Genomic DNA, 16,166 nt, shown 5'->3' on the forward strand with positions numbered 1-16,166 from the left:
TTTTTATAGCTATTAGTTGTCACTGAAGATGAGTGATATTTCTATAGTTTTTTCATGAAATGGCTATTGAGGTAGGGACCAGTGGACATGGTCTTGTCTTACAGTACTTCGGATTTGAGTTGCTATCCCTTGCTCCTGACCTTGCTCACTGCCTGTTCATGGGAAAAAGGCAAGTGGCAGTGTGAGCGCAGTGTAGCAATTTTCATGGGCCAGTGGTAGCAGAAACATTAACTGGTTCAGAAACAACCCGTGACACCTGATGGCTGTGTCAGCACAGAGAAGGGGCTGAGCTGCATCAGCAGTACTGATAAGACCTGTGAAAATCATGGTTTGGAAAATGCTTTTCTCTGACACATCTGCCCTTCTTTCAAACCAAATGGACACCGAAGCTAATTGGCTATGAAAAGTACTGGGGAAAGTATTCAGTGATTGCATTGGCCACATCTTTAAAGGAGGCTGAAAAAGGACCTCGGGCCATCCCTACATACTCTCTCCTGTCCACAGCAAAATCCCATTTCTAGGAAGTTGATTTTAAACCTGATGTTTTTAGCCTGTCTGTGGAGGATATAAAGAGTAGATTATTCCTCTCCCTTTTCAAGCCAACTGTTACCATGCCTCCTTTTAGCTTAGTGCTGCAAACTGGCATTTATATGTTTGGACATTCCTGCAGCAAGTTTTGGGAAAATGAAAGTAGAGAAATTTTTGGTTTTTTTTTAGAATCTTGAGGTAGCATTTGCTAGTAAGACAGAAAACAATGTAAATGGTCACACGTGATGTAAAAATAAAGGCCATATGGGAGTGATTGTTCAGAGAAGTGAGTATTTCACTGCGGCTTTCCTGTGGGCTTTGAGTGGCTACTCCCTTGTGCCTTAGGCAGACCAGCATGTTTTCAAAGGTCCCTTGAGAGCTGCGGTGCCAGGAGAGGTCCTCCCTATGGACCAGGCTGTGCCACCCAGTTATGGGTCTGATGTGTGCTTGGATAGTGCCACTGATCACAACCCTCAAGACAGTTAAACTGCATCAACCAACTGTAGGATCTTTATTGTCCATCAGTGAATTGTGTGTGGGGTTATTGCCTGCCCCCAAACGGTCTCCTTGACCCAGCAGGCTAACCCATAAAGATTTCATGAAGATTTTGAGCTTCATAAAAGGATCACAGTTTCCACCAAGGCAGGCTTGAAGTTAGAGTTCCTACAGATGCTCTGAAATGGTGAATTGTATTGCATGGTGTTTACCTGTGTCTGTTTTTGCTTTGAATTCTGGTTTTAAAAACATACTTCCTACTGCTAGTGACTTCCTCATGTGGTCACATACACTCTTTGCCCCTGAAATAATCTTGGTTCTGGACCGGAAAAGAAGAGCCTCATATTGGAGCCCAATGTTCAAAGGGCCCTTGGTTGGCAATACTGGCACCAAACTGAAAAAAACAAAACACAAAAATTAAAGTTAAAACCCACACAAACCTCAGAAAAGTAGTCACTCTGAGCGGGAATGAGTTCACAGTAAATGCCTTGTTGAGTAGGAAATATTTCTTACTAATTCCTTTAAAAACAAGCTGTATATGAAGTTTAGGGGGGCAAAATAAGTTGGATGGTTGCCGTGTTTTATGCCTGTCAAGACTTCGAGAAGATCAGCAATTACTGTGAAAGCAATTTCATTACAAATGCTTAATAAGGAGACTTAGAAAAAAATATCAAACTCTTGAATTGTTTGTTTTGTTACCTTCCATTCTGCTCCTCTGGACTTCCATTCTCAAAATGCATTCAATATGAGCTTGTTCTGTGTGCTGGTTTTCCTCTCACCTGTGGGCTGTGTTGTAGGTTTGGATTTAAGTGGACTGCAAATATCTTGCACAGGAATCAAAGTTGAATCATTCCCAAAGTTTTTGTAGAAAATAAGTTTCCTGTAGGGAGTGTCAAGATTTTTTTAAAGTTAATACTCCGTGGAAGTGTCTCCAACTTTTTTAGCAAGCTGGAAAAAAAAAAAATCTGTTTTTATTATGCAGTCTGAATTAAATTTGTACCCTTGATGTGAAATAAGTACAATTACATACCTCATTAAAATTTCATATTTAAAAGGACAAAAGGTTTTGTATTCTTTCAGTTTGAGTTAATTCCTTTTGACATTGAAGTATGGTTCCAAAGATTTTCAGTGTTGTGGGAATTATTATTATGAAAGCAGTTCTGAGGGCTTTAAAACAATAAGAGCCTGGGTATGGTGCCCAAATATTGTGACATTAAAAAAAAAGGTGCAGAATACAAATAAATTCTGTTATAAGCTGTAGTTTAATTGGATCATTTTGCATGACTTGTAAATTGTGAACAAAAGATTTCCTGTTTTTCTGAATCTGGAAGGATGAAACATACAGGTAAGCAAATAGATTTCTAAAAGGACGTGGCTATTTTAAGAAATTGGAGTCATGTTTCTGAAAAACAATTTTTTTAATTGCTGTTCTCAAACTGTATTATTTATGTGGCATTTTTGCATACTTTTTGCTGCTTAATGGAACATTTGTGATTGTCATGATTTTTTGGTGATTGCATAGGAAGGTACAAATTATCAGTAGATTTGTGTGTTTCTCACTGTTTATTTGAGAGAAAAAGGCAACACAGTTTGTCATCATTTGTTGGAATTTAAGTCAGCCTAGCTTTGTATATACCTCAAACCCACCAACATCTACAGGCATAAAGTTCCTCAAAGCTGTATTTTATCTGTCAGTGTTAAATACCTCCTCTGTGCTAGTAAGGTACGTTCAGTGCTCAGATTCAGAACTATATGTGACATCAATCCCAAACATGGTTTTGAAATTGTAGTGAGTTAATGCAGTATATCTGCTGTACTTACTGAGAAAAGGCTTTTTTAATTTGTTTTTCCCTCAAATATGTTAGGAATTTGTACTCACCAGAAATCTTTCTCAGAATTGGGAAGTTTACATTTTTTTAATTGTATAATGGACAGTGGTGCCTTTAATTTCTTGTCGTTAGTTAGGGCAGGCAAGTTGTTTTAGTTCAGAACTAGTGTCATGGCACAGATTATTTTAAAAATCATTTTACCTTGATGGATTATTTTTCATAAAATCTAAGAGTCTAGATAGTGTTGCAAAACATGTATACGGTCATTAGTTTTCAGAGGAAAAAGTGCTTGTGGGTCAAAATGTTGGTCTTTTTTTCTCGCTTGAAACAATTGTTTCTAGAGGTTGAAAATGCTCTGTGCACATGCTTTAGAACAACTTAAAAAGTTAGTGTGGCTAAAGAGTTGTAGAAGGACAAAATTATTCACACTTGTGAGCAACTATGGTGTGAAGCAGATCACCAGTGGAGGTGCTTTTTTTGACTAGTCGGTGGATGGGTCACCAGGAGAGCAGAGGTAAGACTGGCATTTTTTCCTGCCTCTGTGCAAGCCCCTGCAACTTCTAACTCCTCCCCTCTCCCCCAGAAAACCTCCCCAAACCAACCACCCACTATCTTGCATCATTTCTTCTTTGCTTCTGTCAGCCTACCCTCAAACCCAATGATGAAATGCAGTCTAGGCCTATTTTAAGTATTTACACATGGAAAAACCACTCCAGCTTTTTGACTGAAGACACAGTTTCAACAGCAAAATAAAACTAAGCCACAGTTGAAAAATTACAAATGAAGAAATGTAGCAATAATGTTTTCTGTTTTATTCAAATGTTTTCCTGTTCAATTTAGACTTGCTTTCAGTAAGCTGACAGTAATAAGAACACCTGAAATTTAATTTCCTACTGTAAAATAAAAGTTGAGACATCCCAAGTTGACAGCACTTTCTGTAGCAGCAGTCTTGCTGGGTAGCAGCTGAGGAGGTAGAGCAATATTTGTTAGGTGGGACTGAAGGGGAGTGTTGGGAATAGGACTTTCCTTGTTATGTGGCTTCTCATGCCTAACAAAGTGGTTGTTGTAAGTCTCCTAAGCCAACAGATTCCTGTGCAAAAGCATCGAGGGAATTAAAAGCTTAAACTTTGAGGCGTTTAAATGGTTTAGTCAAGGAAAATAGGGGAAAGAGTTTATATTTGTTAAGTACTAATGCTTTTGCTTGTTCTCAGTTGGGCTTCAAACTAACAAAGAGGTTAAGAAACTTGAGAGTGTTCAGCCTGTGAGCTTTCCTAGTGAATTTGCATGGGGCTGTTTTAATGTGAATCTGAGAGAAAGAAATTTAGAAAAAAAAGAATTTCTAGCTCAGTCATTCAAAGAGTATGTGCTTACAAAAATGTAAATTATTAAGTCTTCTGTGGTTTTGTTCTTTGTTTGTTTTTATTTTTGTTTAAAGCTGCTGCACTTTGGCCCCTTTTGTGAACATGTGGGTTTAATTGCATGATAAACTATTTGCTCTGCAGGACTCCTATTTCGTTTAGTGCAGAAATTGTGCAAAGTATAAGAGGGTTAGGAGAAGGAAGAGAGGCTGCTGCTTTAAGACATGAAATGGCATGCAACGCAAGCTTGGGTTTTGGTATTTAGCTTTCATTTACCTTAAGCAATAATTTGCCTAGAGACTTTTACCTAAATATAAAACTTCCCAGTGTTACAGAACAAGAAAGAAAATAAAGCCATTGAAAGGAAAAATGATTGCTAACTAGTTCATTTACTGTCCTGGTGCATAGGCTTAATTTTCAATATTGAAGCAAAGTAATGCTAAAAATGAACAGATATTTTGAAAAACTGCACTTGACAAGCTTTTACAAATAATTTTTATCCTAATATGTAGTAATGTGTACAGATGTTCTTTTTGTTTTTCTAGATTAACTCCAGAAAGTCCTGTAAAAGTCATAAAAACCTTGCAGCTAATATTCTTAATACTTTGCCTGCTGTGTTTTGAGCTAGTAATGGAGGTGTATTATAATAAGCATGTTGTTAATTGTTGCATTAAGACCAAAGAAATGAGAAACTTCTCATTTTGAATAATTTTGCATTTCAAGTACGTTGTGAGCTCCTCTTGCACAGACTGCTGTGCCAAGAGCGGGAGGTATTTCGGCAACAACCATGAGTGGAACTGGTACGCAGTTGCTCTTTCCCAGTGCGTCTCTGCTGAGCTCCTTTTTCTCGAATGATGGAACAGTGCAAAATAATTGCTTAATGTAGTAATTATTAGAGCAGATTGTAAATACTGTGTATGCAGCACAACAGGCTTTGTGAAGACAAGCTTGAGTTGTCTTCCTAAGGCAAATGCAGATTTATTGCCCTGTTTTTGGGTTATTACCCAAACATGGGAGATGGTTGGAATTGTCCCATTTGATTGCAAAAGGATTTTTTTACAGGCTTAAAGATAAGTCCCAGCTCACGTATTTTTTGTCAATCACAAATAGATGTGAGCATAACTATTTGTGATCCAGGTTTCATTTGACACAGAATTCACAAAATTCTGTTACTTCTGTGTCAAATGAAACCTGGATCACAAATAGCTATGCTTAAATCATTATAAAATCACCAAGATTAGATTGAACTTTTCCTTCTTGCTTTGCAGAAACAGTACAAGTTGCCTGCATTTAGTGCCTTTGTGATCCAAAATCAGCATGCAACATAGGTCAGAGATCACTCTCCATTTTACCCGTCTTTTCAGAGTCAAGTAAATCAGCAATCTTTTCTCTGCCCAGTGTTTTAATTTCTTCCTTATTAATTTGCTATTTTGAGCCATAAATGGTTGTTGAAAGTTGTGCCAAGAATTGAGAAATTAAACACCTTTGCATGCCTATTGCAAATCTCAGCCATTGGGTTGCTCCCTTCAGCTATGCAAGAGTGAGTTCCCTGGTGCGGTGCAGCAGATACCCCGTGTGGACAACAATTGATGTCTTAGAAGTCCAAAGCAGTTTTTACAGTCTCTTGCAAGCACAAGTTATGCCATCGTTGCCTTTATTGGATGACGGGAATGAAAAGTTGGGCAGAAATGACTTGGCAGTGATGTGTGATGGATCTTACAGCATCTCTGAGAGCTGAGAAACAGGCTGTGCCATTAGTGACTTTTTTTTTTCCCAGAGTGAACCAATCTCAGCTGCTCTACACAAATTGCCACTGACCTGGTGGTTAGAAAATCCTTTTACAGAATTTCATTCCTGACTTACCTCTTTGTCAGTGAATTATGCCCATTTCAATTGAGTGTAATGCTCTTAATAACATGTCAATTAATTTTAAACTGCACAAATATTCGCTCTGCTATCAAGACTTGGAAAACAAGTCTTCATCAAGTTGCTCCCTCTGGGGCTTTGGAAAAGACATAATTTAAAACACTTTTGGTCTCCTTTTTTGATGTACAGAATTTAATTTTTGGAAGTGTTTAAAGAAAAAAAGTAGTTTTGCTGGAAAGTTGACTGAATCTTTAAACCCATGTTGCTAAAATTTAATTCTTACAATAATCTCTTTGTGTAGTCCTGTGGAAGATTTTGCAAGAGAGTTGAGGTTCTTAAATGAGGTATTAATTATTTTTGCATATTGTGACTTTTGGGTCTTGCAGTTATTTTAAGCAATTAAAAACTAGGGAGGAAAGGCCAATGGAAACAAGCATAAAGGTATTGCTGAACTGAATGTTTAAGCACTCATCTATATTGCACTGACCAGAGTGAAAAAAATCTGGTGATACAAACGTTAGACAAAAATGCATACAAAAAACTACATTCTATTTCTTTACTGGAACCAAGGCCCACTGAAAACAAATAGATCTAGAGGGATTAACTTGAGTTTTGTCATGTAGAAAAATCTTGCTATGAACTTTGTATGGGAGAGGCCATCGTGCTTTGATCCATATGCCAGGCTTTCTGCAGTGAAATCCAGAAACCTGCAGCTGATAACTTTGCTGCATTATTTCTTTGGCCAGCTCTGCTATGTATCAGTCACCAGTTGGGTTTGGGTCACTGTATTTTGGTGGGGCCTGGGAATGTTTCCTAGATGCATGCTCTGGGAATTCCTTCAATGTGCTTGCAGTTGGTGGTGCTACTGCTGCTTGTGGTCAGAGGAGCTTGGCAAAATGAGTAAAATCCTGATGAAAGCTGAACGGGGAGTTTTGATTACTGCCTCTGCAAGTGACCAGAGTGACTTTGTCTGAGCCATCTCTGCCTGTGGCTTTTTAGTTTCCCAGACTACCTCGTTATTTGGATAAAATTCTGCGTATTAGAACTCAAACAGCAGAAACTTCATGTTGGTGCAGAAACTTTGAAAGATTCAGAATTTCCTCACAGGCCTTGTACTGCAGTGATGCAAGCTGTCACTAAAATGTAAAAAGGTAAACATTGGATGTTCTTCTAATGGCCAGTCTCTTCGCGAACGAAGAACCGAGGAAGGTCTTTCCACCTTCCAGCCTGCGCATTGGATTTTTTAGGTGAGACACAGTGTGCGCGGAACTGAGCCCACCCTTTAATCCTGAGGTTCGTCTGCCGGGGCCAAGCACGCTTGGACGGTGGCAGCGAGGTCCTCAGGACGTAGATGGATTGCCTTACAGGGCTAACGAGCTCCATCTGCCCGGGGAGTGGCCCTGACCGGGAATCGAACCCGGGTCTCTGCAGTGACAGTGCAGCGCCTTTCCCCTAGGCCACCAGGGGCTCCTTCTATAGTCTTTCTAAATCTTTCTTCAGGTATCCTCTGTGTTTTATCTCTTGTCATCTCCAACCACTTTTATCCCGCACAATTAAACTATTGCCTGTGTGGCTCAGCATCTGAGCGTCTTGTCTGGGCACAGAGGGGAAGCGAGCGAGGTGCCTTATTTGATTATGATCCAAGATAAGGAATTTATTTACATCTAATTTGGATGTGATGCGTGATTGTGTGCATCAGGATTGCAGTGATGGCTGGATTGCATCCCATCAAGCATGCACTGAGAAGAAAAGGCCGTTGGTCTTCCAAAATAAGTAGAGAAATGTTTTTGCCTGGGTATGTAAAGATAACAGTAATGGTTGTGAGGTTTGCTCTCCGTCACTCTTGGTATGCTTTCAGCTGTGAAAACGCCTACAAATGGAACAGATCGTAAAGTTATCCTGGCATAGCATCTGAGAGTGAAACTCCTGAAGTATTTCCTTGTAGTTGCAAAGAAATGTGGAAATAATAAGGCAGCTGTTGTAGAGGCAGCAGGAGCATACTGTGGTACCGTCTGTAGGCAGTCCTGTAGACCTCTCAGTGGTGAAGTTAAAACAACTTTGTTTTCCAGCATTCACCCCTAGCAGTGCAGTTACTGGAACAGAATGAGAGGAAAGATTTGTTACATGTTTTGGGTAGCCTTGGCTTGAGTTTAACAGTGAAAGTATCAGAAGGAATTTCTGATAGCAGATAATTTTCATTTTTGCAAAAATTATGTGCCTTTCTGCCCATTTTCCTCATTGTAGTTTGACTTTAGCATTTATTTAGCAGTTGCTTCCATTGTTTTTCCTTAGGTGCTAAAAGGGTCTCTGAGAAGAGATTTTGATTGTCTATTCATAAAACATCATAGGAGATGTTCTCTTCTTGCTGCTAAAAGCTTGTCACTTTTTCAGCTGTTTTCAAGTTACTCTTGGCACCTTAGGTGAGTTTGTCAATCTTCTTCATGAGCAATGGAGCAATATTTCACAAACTGTTGCTCATACTGAAGTTTTTTGTAATGATATTTTAGTATGAGAACAAAACGGAATTGTATTGCTGAGCTTCCTAAGTTAACTCATTTACTAAAGAGTAAATCGCAACAAAGAATTGATATTTGCTTCTTCAAAGGGTAAGGTAAACCCTGTCTAACAACACTTCATACTGTGTCAAAATGAAGTGGAATTTTCTGTAACATACATCCATTTTGTATGAGTAATACCCAAACTGAATTTTAACTTCAACCAAAAAAAAAAAAAAAATTACATCCACCCAACCAATAGGGTTTTTTTTTTCCCTTTGGAAAAATCTATGGTTTCTCAGCCTGCGGTGCACTGTTAAGAGACTGAAATTTGACAAAGGTAGGATGAGGATTCTCTGTATGAATAACATAACCACAAGATTTAGTTACGTGGTTTTATGCAGACTTGGAGAGTCCTGCATTACAATTGGCTTCGTGCTCTGTTATTATAAATGTCAGTGTTTTCAGGTTTTTTTAAAAAAGCCCCTTAGGGTCTGTGTTCTAATCCATATCTGAAGTGTAGCAATGGAGAGACCATTTTTCCTTTTATAAAAAACTTCAAATCACAGAAACCTTTCCTACAAAGGTTTGATTTTTTTTAAGGCTGAGTTTCAAGTTACATTTATTTTCAATTTTGCATATATATATATATATGTATACACACACACACAACATTTTGAATAAATTTTACAAAATAAGCATTTCGAAATACATTGGAGTTCATGATAAATGTTGTTCTAAATAATTAACTCAAGCTTATAAATGAGTGCTATATTTTAAGTCAGTAAAAATGTACTCTTGAGATCAAAATGTGTTAATGGATAGGCTGCTTATGTAAAGTATTCCTTGAAATAATTAACAGCTTGGTTGCTGAAATGGTCTAAAATGCCAAAACCACAAGGATATACATTTCCCCTGATAAAAATAGTGTTGTCCTTTAATGTTGCTGGGATCATCCTGTATTTTTATTCCCAAAGGATGCTGGTGCAGCTCCTCTGCAAAACATGGCATTTCCACTTGAGTTAAAAAGGAACTCCCCATCACTCTCACTAGTAGTAAAGTTTAGATACTATTTTCAGTTCAGCCTCCAGAAAATGAAAGTTTTAGGAGCAGATGGGTATTTCAGTTGGCCCAGTGCCAGCCCTGTCCAAATTCCACTATTTCCTGCCACCATAAAGCTCCTTTTACTGTGTCAGTTGCTTGTGAGTAACAGGGTTCAGGATAATGTCTCTGCTGAGTTGGCAAGAGCTGGAGGGTCTGGGTTCTCTTCTCTCATTGTTCTGGAGCTTTCTGTGTTATGTCCTTAGACCTTGGAAGAGAAGAGGTGAGCAGTAAAATTAACAGAAATCCTTGGATGACTTGTGCCTTTAAAGAACTGTATTTGCAATGTTTAAAATGTATAGTGTTATCTTCCTGTAGGGTGGGCTTTATGAAACTCACGTCCAAGAGAATGAAATGGTCTTGGCAGAGACATGCATCAGAAGAAATCTGGATAACTGCTGTGCAAACTTCCTGCAATCTACTTGTTAGGATGGGATGGTGTGGTAGCTCTGTACTTGCCATTTTATTTAAGATGTTGTGCTTACTCCTGTACTTCCACAATAAGATTTGAAAAGCAGATAAAAGATCCATAACAATTCTGTGCACTTCGCAGATTTCTGTGGGTTTTCAGGTTTTAATAGTGATTTTGGCAAGGCTGTGCATGCAGCATTTAAGAGAGTGACCTGCTGAATATCTGCTTTGCCATATCCAGATGCTGAGGAACTGATTACCTACAAAGAATGTGAAGCAGTTCAGTGAATAAGTGGACTCATACTTTTATAAAAAATATGTACTGCTTGTTGGTATCCTTATGCCAAGTTCTTAAAGCTGGAGTAATCTGTTTTCACACTTATGATTTTTGTGTTTCAAGCTTAACTAAAATTTCACTCACACTCCTACACACATTTATTGACATATGCTGTATTTATCGACCTTTTTAATATGAATTTGATACAGACTAGTGAATATGAAACACAGAACAATTTTAGGTGGATAAATGCTGTTCTTGGAGCATTCATTTTCTAAATAGAAGAAAAAGGCAAGGAGGTTTTGAAAATAATTCATCTCTTTCACCCCTGCAGGCTTTTCACATACTCCTAAAGGCATGGATGTGTTTAGTGAGGGTGGTACTAGGTTTTTCTTGCAAAGGGAAGACAGATTGAAGTACCAGCAAATGTATAAAACAACCTCTGACCTAATGCTGTAGGCAGTACTATCATGAAAATTATTTACTTGGTGTGGTGACTGGGAGGTACTTCTGAGGAATGGAGGTTCTTAAACTCCCCAGTAAGACTGACATGCGATGGAAGTGTCCACCTTTTCCATGTCACTTGCAGGTAAATGATTGAGTTGCCTTTGTATATTAAAGACAAAAAGTTGAGCACGGGAGATTTCAGTGGTTATAAATATTAGCGTGCATCAGCAGCCTTTATTCCCTGGCAGACTTTTTCTTACCAACACTCCTTAATAACTGAAATCTTTTGATTACCAATGCTGACTCGCATGTCCTGGTAGCTGCACAGTTCAAATTAATCTTTTTGTGACATGCAGTATGCTGGCATTACTAATCTTCCTAATTGAAGAGGAGTACTGCATGATTTGTTTGCTTGAGTTTCCATAGGCATCTGCAGCTCCCTGTTATACAGGAGAGAGGACTGGACAGACCCTTGCACTGACCCAAGTGTGACTGCCCTGCTCCTGTCCTGCTCACAAGGCTCTTTACTGATTGAAAATAGTTGTGTTTCAGGTTGTATTTTTTTAACCTCTGCTCAGGAATCAACTTTTTCTAGTACATAAAATACTTCTACTGTTAAGCTTCAATATGAGACTTAGAGTTGTTTGAAACTGGTTTTAGTGTTTGTTTTGTGCCGTTCAGTTGGTGGCTGCGCTCATGTGTGTGCACAAACGGGCACTGAGTCACATAAACCTTGCAATTCTTGATGTTGGCATAAAATGTTCTGCTTGGAGCTGATGGAAAAGTGCTACCCTGTTCCTGATAGTGCTTTCCTCAGAGATGTGCAAAGGTGCGATGTCACGTGGAGCATTGGTGCAGGCAGATGTGAATAGTTCTGTGTTGGGGTGGGAGGAGGGAGTTTAAGGAAAACCTGATGGGTTTTGCCTGACTGATGGGGTTACTCTCTGTTGCTTTTACCACTCTGTTAAGTGAAGTTGATAAGTTTTGGCAATTTAGCGATAGCTTACTTTTCAGCATGTGTTCTTGAATGTCAAGTGATGATTGTGCAGAGCTTAAACCATGTCTTTTAAAAGACAAGATGACAGAGTAAAATAAATAGTTACAGCAATACCATTTACATGAAGGAGAGCTAAGGAATGTAATCCATAGCAGAGTCTCTTCCTATGTACAGCTGGGTCTGTAACAGCTCCAGTATGATTCTTTACCTATTGCCTTCCCAGGCAGTAATCCTCCTGGATCCAGGATGTTTTGTTTCTTACTTTGCTTAAAATAATAAAGAAATAGATACATAGCCCTGGGCTCCAAATAGTTTTACAAACATCTGAACAATGATCTGTTCAGAGAGAAATACCTGTTTAAGAATGTAACCAAACTTGTCTGTAACAAGCAGATCAAAGGGTCTGTAAACACAAATTAAGAAAAAAAAAAGGGGTAAAGTGGGTCAGATGCATGACACAATTTTGAGATAAGCTGTCGATAAGCCACTGCTGCAAATATTTGTCTGTGAAACAGTTATAAGCTGGTGGTTGACCCAGAAGGGAGCCTGAGGTCACTCTGTGGTTGAGGTCTGAGCAGTGGCGTCACAGCAGGCTGTCCTTCACAGAGTGCTGGGTGAGGCGTGCAGGGGCCAACGGCAGAAGGTTTTCAACATGTTCCTTTAAAGTCAGAGGCAGTTGTTGAACTGGAAAATATTTCTGCCTCATTATAGATTGAGCAAGGATGAGTGAAAAAACTGCACTTTCTGGGGATAGGCTGAGATGGAAAGTGCAGTGAGAACATTTCCTTTAACACGGGAGCCAGTGATACGCATTTTCTTTTTCCTTTCAAATGAGTTGGCTTGTGCTCAGTTTACATGATTCAGCTTACATGTGTTCTCTCAGGGTCTCACAACCCACATTGTGGTAGGAGCACCTTTGAGCTAGGTTTGGCCCACAGATGACAAGCAGTGACCATCCATGTGGCAGGAAGCAATAAGGGGGCAGAGAACAGACAAGAACTGTGTGCCGGCTTCATGCAGAGGATGCCACAGCAGTGTTAATGGCTAAATGAAAAAGCAAAAATCCTAGGTCTACCTTCACCTGACAACTAAAAACCTTTCCCTTGAGGCTGCAGGATGACCATCTCAGCCTGTCTGTAGGATTATGGTAAAAAATTTCTTATTTTACTCCTTTTTCTACTTACAGAAAACAAACTTCAGCTCTAGGCTCATACTCCATTCCTGAAGTTTAGCTCTTGCAATCTAAATTAGACCTGCCCAGCATGTTTGCGAGGTCAGTGCTCTTGGAGAATGCAGTGGAAACTTGTTTAGAGAGAACTGGGGAGAACTGGAACAATGTCAGATTGTGCTGGGAAAAGCTGCTTCATGTGGGATGTCTTCAAGGAGCAATTATGAAAATAACACTGTCAGCCAGAGAAGAGTGGATAAAAAAATACAAAAAACTGGTTTTTATTCCAGTACCTGAAGACGTGAAGCTTTTCTGTTAGAAGTTTGCATGGAGAACAGTAGTTTGAAACTGCCACCCTTTCGTGGTTTATGAATTGAAACTCTGGGTTTTTTTACAACCATAGAAAAACTTCTGACCTGTCAGAAGGTGTACAGGCATCTAGATCGTGCTCTTTCTCTCCTTCTTATGGATGCTTGATAGGGAAGGTGGCATGATTCACGTACAGAACATGTGTTAAGGCTACTGCTGAAATCCCATTATAATTGGAGTTGCTGTTCCAGGACTGACTGACAACAAACACAAGAATAGACACTGGGGTTTTTCATCCTTCACTGAGAAATGTTATTTTCACATGTTGTGTGAAATGAACTTTTTCCCTCAATTGGCAAATGACCTGTGAAATTGTTTCATATAAGCAGTTACACCTCGCAGTAAGTGTAAACTCAGTCCACTCAGCAAAGTGTTCTTGCCTCTCAAACTATTGAACAGATCAATCTTCCCTGACTGGCATACTGTCATGGGTGGCTGTGTATTTTATAGGAAAGACAGATCAGCAAGGTGAAGTGGTGGAGTTGGTTTTAATGTGAGAGAACAGCTGGAATGTATTGAACTCTGTCCAGAACTATGGATGAAGAACAAGTTGAGAACATATGGGTCAGAACTGAGGGCAGGCTAACATGGGTGACACTGTTGTGGGTGGGTGTTTACTGTGGGCCACATGATCAGGAAGAGGAAATCGGTGAGGCTGCTTACAAGTAGCCCCACGATCACAATTCTGGGCCCTCATCTACCACCTTCTTCAACCCCCTGAAAGACAGCACAGTTGGGCACATGCAGTCCAGGAGATTGCTGCAGAGCACTGGTGATAGCTTTTTGATACAGGTGGTGGAGGAGAGGTGTGCTGCTGGGCCTTGTACTAATAAACAAAGAAGGACTGGTTTGGGATGTGAAGGTTGGGGATGGCCTTGGCTGCAGTGACCATGAGACAGGGGAGTTCAGGATCCTTTGTGGAAGAAGCAGGGGCAGTAAGTAGGATCCCAACCCTGGATTTCAGGAGAACAAATGTTGGCCTCTTCAAGGACCTGCTTGGAGGAATCCCATGTGTTGGAGCTCTAGAAGGTAGGGGGTGGGTCCAAATGGTTAGTGTTCAAGCATCATTTCTCCAAAGATGACTAACAAACTGGAGCTTCTATTAGGAGGAAAGACTGAGCGAGCTGGGCCTGTTTAGCCTGGAGAAGAGAAGATGGAGAGGGGATTTTATATATGTAAGTATCTGAAGGGTAGATGTCAAGAGAATGGAGCCAATCTTCTCAGCGGTGCCCAGTAACAGGGCAAGGGGCACAAAGTGAAACAGAGTTCCATCTGAATATGAGGAAACACTTCTTTACTGTGAGGACAGGTAACTGGAACATCTCCTTCTGTAGAGATATTTGAAACCCACGTGGGCACAATCCTGTGCAACCTCCTTTAGGTGAAACTGTAGCAAGCAAATGAGACTAGATGATCTTCAGAGGTCCCTTCCAACCCCAACCATTCTGTGATTGTGTGATTTTGGATTACTTCTGTTAATCATCCTGAGGTTAGATTTGGCAAGCAGCATCTGTAACCTGCCACCATGAAAAATTATTTCCAATACTTTTCTCTAATTATTTCCAAATACTTTCTTCAATATTTGGCTGCAACTAGAGGATTGCAGTTTTCTGCAGAAGACTTAAAAGACAAATTGCAATATATATTGACCATCAATAATTCTGTATCAAAATCCCTTCAAGTATCAAGGTGTGCAAGTTGTTTTGATTTACATGTGTGTCTGTTTAGCAATGCATAAGCAGAAAATACCAATTCTTTCCTTGCTAGCTTGCTGAAAAGTATGCAATCCAAACTGACAGCAGGAAAGGATTTAAATTAAAATTACTGTATCACATTCATATGCAATTCCACTCCACTGTTTCCCCCCTAGAAGCACTCCCATTTTTAATTATGTTTCAGCAACGTCCACTGAGGGTGCATCCCAACTACCTTGCATTTCCCACCAGAAAATAAAAGAAGCAAGGCCAGTGGTAGAGGGAAGAGTGGAATAAAAAAAGGCCAGAGTGACTACAGAAAGAAAATAAGTAGAGGAAAGAAATGACAAATGCTGCTGGTTAATTGGATCTGCCCATATACAGGAGACTCAATCTCCCTTTTCATCTAACAGTAAGAGAAAAAACTGCTTGATGCATCTTGTGATCAAGTCTGAAACTTGCAGGAAGAGAAGGTAGCCAGAGCTCATTCACTCAAAGCAGACACCACATCCAGGGAAGAAAGAATTTGCTTGAAGACAGTTTTCTTTGATTAGTAAGAATTACCATTCCAAAACATTTGGTTTTTTTCAGTAATTGTTTCACCTAACTTTTGCCTCTGTGTGTGTGTGTATGTATATATATACATATAAAAATAAATCAGGAAAAATAGACTATTCATTTGTGCAATTTACTTATGTACAGTATGGAAATACTTTCTGTCATGCTGTTGTAGCTTGCGAGCATTTTTGAGAGAACAGCACTTGCCCATGGAGAACCGTGACAGTTTTACTGTCCTGCATGCAGGCTGCACCTTACCAGCTAGGAGACATTGCTAATCTAGGTGTATTTCCAGGAAAACAATTTGAGCCTTCCCTTTGTGTCTGGGTCAAATGGGGTTTTGTTCTAACCTCAGTGCCTGTCTGAGATTTGTTTGTGAACATCTGGGAGCTCCAGGCGTGGGAGAACTGATGCCTGTGCTTTAAACCTGCTGATAGTGGTTGGTTGTTTCGCTGTTGTCTGAGCGTGTGAACATGGAGCTGTTTGCTCATAGAGGTGGCTGAGTGAAGCAAATAGTGAAGTATACGTAGAAGTTAAACTCCAGTTAAACTTCAGGCCATTTTAATTTTTAGC

The 16,166-nt window shown here is 39.7% G+C and overlaps 1 protein-coding gene across 1 annotated transcript in view; it reads left to right on the forward strand.

Annotated features, from left to right (window-relative positions):
- REPS2 (RALBP1 associated Eps domain containing 2) overlaps positions 1-16,166 on the forward strand; it is a 91,807-nt gene that overhangs the window by 15,797 nt on the left and 59,844 nt on the right. The window lies entirely within an intron of this gene.

Source organism: Empidonax traillii, unplaced genomic scaffold, assembly GCF_003031625.1.
Source record: "Empidonax traillii isolate 1590-97213 ecotype Southwest subspecies unplaced genomic scaffold, ASM303162v1 scaffold605:size788243, whole genome shotgun sequence".
NCBI classification, from domain to species: Eukaryota; Metazoa; Chordata; class Aves; order Passeriformes; family Tyrannidae; genus Empidonax; species Empidonax traillii.